Below are 6,140 nucleotides of genomic sequence, written 5' to 3'. Positions count from 1 at the left end.
TTCCCTCTCTCTCTCTCTCTCACCTTTTTGCCTCGCTCGCTCGCTTTCTCTACTTCTATCTTTCTCTCTGTCTCTTTTAATTTCGTCTATAGCTAGCCTCTGACAAAACTAAATTCTGGTAAACGAGAAGCAAGCTATTGAACGCCTTCAATATTGTTCTATCCCTGTCTCATCGTTCTGCGCCATACGGTTTTTTTTTTTTTCTGTTTTAATATATTCCAGTTTAATAGTAAAACTTAGTATATGTATCAGTAACATACGCGTACATGGGACGCACAGGCAAACGTAAGTGAACGACGCGATGACTCCCACCTACGCGTGTGTGTGTGCGCGCGCGCGCGCGTGTGCGCCACGTAGGTATTAAGAATAAAAGATTAGTTTTGTGCTGATGTACAACAGTGTTTCAATGGTAATTCGACTTACATGTATACAGATTATACATACGTACTACGTACGGTTTCGTGAGTACAAAGTGGGGCGCGAGGACCGATACGATTAATCGAGATTTCGCCACCTCGAACGGATAGTTAGATTTACCATTTGTTATTTTTATCGTCGATAAAAAGAAAAGAAGAAAAATATGATCTGTTTTTTAAGAAAGAAAGAAAGAACCGTCTCGTTTGATTACCGGAGCGAAATTTGAATTCTAGGTTCGTTGATTTTTCTATCGGAATGATCGATAAATCTCTTCGTATTTGGTATCGAAGAGAAATATTCCTAGTACACGGTCACCTCGTAAGTTCGTGTCGGATGCGAAAAATAATATAATAAAAATTCAAGGAAAAATCCATAACGACGACGTAATGGTCTAACGAAAAAAAAAAAAAAAAAAAAAAATAGAAGAAAGTTACGGAACGACTAGTCTCGTATGTTCTTTTTCTGTTTTTATTAAATTTGAAGTTTTGTTAAAAATATCGATCTAAATTATAAAATTCGATAGAAACTTATGGGACAATCTAATTATACTATTCTTCGTGTGAAAGAATCGTTCGCGTTTGGAACGAAGCTCGAGGAAATCGTGATCGTTCTCGCGGATCACTTTGTACGAAACGATGCAGAGATACATATCGTCCACGATGGATAAATTTACAAATATATTTATGGAGTTAATGAGAGTTTCAGCGATATTAGTCCCATAGTAAGTTGGCGATAGAAAAAACCTGAATAAGTTCATAAGTATGGATTGAAATAGTCGGCAATTTATGACAAAAAATGTATAATATAGAGTGTAAAATTCTCTCGTAATGTATCTATAATATATATAGATGTATATTTATATATACACGTGGTGTATGCGTAATGTGTACGTGTATACGAAGGATTAGTTTTGTTAAGTTTTATCGTGTACGAAGAGGTACAAAATTTATAGGTATAGAATAGGCTATGAGGTCCGAAAGGCTATCTAATTCGTTCGATTTGCGCTAACGATCCCGTTAGTCGTAAATATCGCGAGGTTTACCATTTCTGTCGGAACTAATATGAACATATACATATATCATTGATTAAAGATCAACATTTACATGAACTTCCGTATTTCAAAGGAGAGCATATACTGCCATTACAATTACATTGGTAATGTGTAAAATGAGTATTATGAGAAAAGAAAGGTTCATTTTCTGAAAATTTTGTTAATATCCTGTCATAAAAATAATTTTCTTTTGTTTTTTCTTTTTTTTTGCTCTTTTTCTTCGTTTTTCCGATCTCATCGCTTTCACTACATTTTTCTTGTATTCTCCAATGTTCTACTAGAACGACATTAATACAGTTCCGACTGAATGGTAACGTACAGTTGCCGGAAGCGACATAGTTTGAGGTCGTAAATTAAAGCATTAAGCAGCGACATTGATTAATACAGCCTCACCCAGGATCGTGTGTCATTTGTGAATTGATATTTAAAATTTCTCCTTGCAATCTTTCGTTTAAACCTCGCGTAGGCAAATTCTTCTTTAACAATTTTCAGGTATTCCTGTGAAAGTATCGTAAAATCCCCACTTTCTAGACAATCCGATATACGTTTCCAAAATAAACATTCACGCAAACAATGTTAAATATTAAAGCTTGAAAGAACGGTGAAAATTTTCGTTGCCTGCACAAGGATTAAACTACGCAGTTTTAATTTCCGTGATATTGGTAAAAATTAATCTGCAACTGTCTACGATTGAAACGCAGACAAATTTTTCCAATATACAACAGGGGCCCTTATAACGCTGGAAATGTAATACAAATCAAGTTCCATCGACGTCACTTTTTGGGTCAAATTTAATTAACCCAAAATTCCAAATTCAGAATTTCTACGCTCTGTTTCATCTTCGATCGCGTTGTACAGGGTCCTGCTGTACCACAATGGAAGAATCAATTCTGAATCGACGTCGAAGGACCCTATGCGGGGCTCGACCCTCATCATCTCCCTCGAATTGCTGTTTTCGCGCTTGGATCACGTGTACTACAACGTTTCACAAGATTTCACGACCTCGCCGTATCGCTTCCACCGGCTGTACGTTCAATTACATCAGGAATAATCGAGCATCACGGTGATCTCGAACGCCCAATGGGAATCGCAATGGAGCAAATTTTAGCGATCAAGTCGACGCAACGATTCTTTTCATGATTAAACACTACCGCGGTTGTACGAACAAACGGCAGCAGATTTTGCATCGACCCTGCATTGTATGAAGATTGTATAATTCAGCCGTGTGTCAAGAGTTTTACTGTCACGAAGTTTCAGGAGTAAGATTTCGCGGAGCATGAAGAGGAGATCTCGGGGGAGAGGGGGAGAGACTGTGACGATATCTTCGTCGAAATTTGAGACGTAAAGAATGATTAGACAGGTCGAATTAAAAAAACGAAAAAAAAAAAAAAAGGAAAGGAATAGGTAGGAGTGAAGAGTTTTCGAAGGGAGTTGATCGTTAACAGCGAAAGAAGAAATATGTTTGAGGAGCGAGATCCAATCAATCGTCCATGTTTCGAAGAGAATGCTCTGCACGTCGAGTACGTCGTTAATAAACTCTGTACAAACATTAACAGTCCATTGGGAACAACAACATTTACATCTCGATGAAACTCCGGATAAAGAGTTCTCATCGTCCATAAATTTCTTCGACGTCGCAATCAAACGTCTTTTTTTTTTTTTCTACTTTTCTCCTTTTCAGTTTTTCTCTGTTTTTGTCTTCGTTTTCCTTTCTTTTCTTCTTAGACACCGAATGTTCGTGTTCACCGGTTGTTCGACGAACAACGAGGAAGATTACTTACATCGATACGCCGGTATGAGAGAAAATGATAATTGTTACAAGGATGAAACAAAGGACGAGCAGGTTTTTCTTTTCCGTAAGTGTCCATAGAAACGATAGATATATATATGTATATATAATTGCGGCGTTAAAGCGGTAATGATGTTGTTTCGACGTGAAGAAAAGCGAGCTTCGTTTTTTCTTGAAAATGAAAATAATAATACTGAAATTGACATATATATTTATATATATATATTTATGTGATCCTGATGGTAGAGTTTCTGTACACGTAAGGAAGGTTCGATTTAAAAGCTTGCTTTACGCGTTATTTTACACACGCAATGTAAGAAGATCCACACGTGTAAATGAAACCATCGTTAAATCTTTTGCAAACTGATTGATATTTTGCTCGGTTTTCATCGCGTTTACATCGTTTCGTATGCAATTCACCTAATTCGTCCCAACGAATGCGAATGAAACGAATAAAGGATAAAGTGCTATTATTTCATTGGCACTGACACGTCCTGTCAGCCGTATATAAAATATCGATACAAATATTTGAGCCTCGTATTTGGTGAATCTTGTGATCTTGTCACACAATGTCCGTTCGAACCTTCCTCGTGGAGGGACACGATATGAACGACGTTACGGATTCCATTTAGAACCTAGAACGATTTGTGCCTGACGATGTTTTTTTCTTTTTTTTTTCTTTTTTTCTTTTTGATATCGATATATCAGTCTGAAATGATTGATACCAGCTCCGTGCTTTCTTTCTTTCTTTTTTTGATTCTTGATCGATTTTTTCACTGGTTAGTCTGTTTCCATCGCTTCTCTCGAGAAGTTATAGATAATACACTCAGTGGCGGCTCGTTCATAAGGGCTGCAACCCTTTTAATGTAAAATGAAAGTTCCTGTTTTATTGTCGATGAAAATTAAAATTGTTCAAAATGTCGATATTTTCAATTTATTTGAAAATCTTCGAAATCGGCGATGCACTTAGTTTTCTAAATAAATTAACTTTAGTTTTGTTGTGAAATGACTTTGAACTTTTATGAAAGTTTCTGTTTCATTATGGATCAAAATTGAAATTGTTCAAAATGTCGATATTTTCAATTTATTTGAAAATCTTCGAAATCGGCGATGCACTTAGTTTTCTAAATAAATTACCTTTAGCTTTGTTATGAAATGGCTTTGAAGTTTCATGAAAGTTCCTATTTTACCATCGATCAAAATTAAAATTGTTCAAAAAGTCGATTTTTGCAACTTATTTAAAAATCGTCGAAATCGCTGTTTTCTAAATAAATTATCTTTAGTTTTATTAATGATATAACTTTTTCAATTCAGTTAGATCTTTTTTACTTTTATCGCTACAGCTTCAATCGCTAAAAGTTCTTACGAGCCGCCACTGAATACGCGAATTATACTTCCGGTGGGCATACTTCAATCACGGAGCCGTTATTTTGAACCTTATCATTAAATGAAAACAACACATCATGCATATCCATTTAGTACATGTACAATAGGATACGAGCTTGACATTGAGATTTTTTTTTTTTTCTTACACCATCGAATCAGAAACGTTGAATCGTAGCTTTTGTTGGATTATCATCTTCTACTTGCAGCAACAGTGTCGCAACAGACACGTCGGTACACGAGGGGGTGTGGTTTGTTTGTTACAGTACAGAGGAGAACGGTTAAATATATTTAGAATGCTGGACATTCAGAAAAAGGTACTTACGAAGTAATCGCAACGTGAATAGAAAAATCTTTCGCTTGAGGCCTTAAAATGTGTCAGCACCCTGTAATTCACGAATTTACAATGTTCTCAACGAATTGAAAACACGATTGTTTCATTCTTCTTTTTTCCTCCTTTGCTTTTTTTTTTCATTAAGTCAACCAACCTAACAACGAAACTCTTTAGATTCTCTTCTCTTTTTCTTCCTTTGTTCTCTCTTTATGGAAAATTGTCTATTAACGAGAACCGTATGCTATTGGGCCGTTCTGAAAGTATTCGCGAAGATTTGAACCGTTCACTTTGAAAGAAAGTCACTCTTGTTAAATTGAATATCTTTTTCCTTAATAAACACTATATTTAAAAAAAGATTTTTTAACGCGAATTGGAATGAGTTTCAATTATTTTGATTTTATAGATCTCTACTTTTACCCTTTGTTAAATTAAATTTATTGAAAAACATTTTTTAACGCGAATTGGAACGAGTTTCAATTATTTTGATTTTATAGATCTCTACTTTTACCCTTTGTTAAATTAAATTTATTGAAAAACATTTTTTAACGCGAATTGGAACGAGTCTCAATTATTTTGATTTTATAGATCTCTACTTTTACCCTTTGTTAAATAAAATTTATTGAAAAACATTTTTTAACGCGAATTGGAACGAGTTTCAATTATTTTCATTTTATAGATCTCTACTTTTACCCTTTGTTAAGTTAAATTTATTGAAAAACATTTTTTAACGCGAATTGGAACGAGTTTCAATTATTTTCATTTTATAGATCTCTACTTTTACCCTTTGTTAAGTTAAATTTATTGAAAAACATTTTTTAACGCGAATTGGAACGAGTTTCAATTATTTTCATTTTATAGATCTCTACTTTTACGCTTTTACTAAATTTAATTTATCGAACAGAACGATGTTTAATATGAATAAAAATACAGTGTTTTGATGAAGTTTTGTTACTTTTTCCTTTTCAAGGAAACGATTCGAAAAGTTTCAGTGAACAATTTCAGAATGGTCCAATTATTATCATTAAGTTACGTAACGATACCGTTCTCCAAGTATACTTTAAATCGGTACAGATTTTCGTTCCTACATTGCCATCCCTTACATTCTGGCGTGTTCCCTTTATTTTCTAAGCGGATGCCACATCGCGACAGGCCGTCTCAGGGCTGCC

This window comes from Habropoda laboriosa, unplaced genomic scaffold, assembly GCF_001263275.1.
Source record: "Habropoda laboriosa isolate 0110345459 unplaced genomic scaffold, ASM126327v1 scaffold224, whole genome shotgun sequence".
NCBI classification, from domain to species: Eukaryota; Metazoa; Arthropoda; class Insecta; order Hymenoptera; family Apidae; genus Habropoda; species Habropoda laboriosa.
This window is presented reverse-complemented; position numbering follows the sequence as displayed.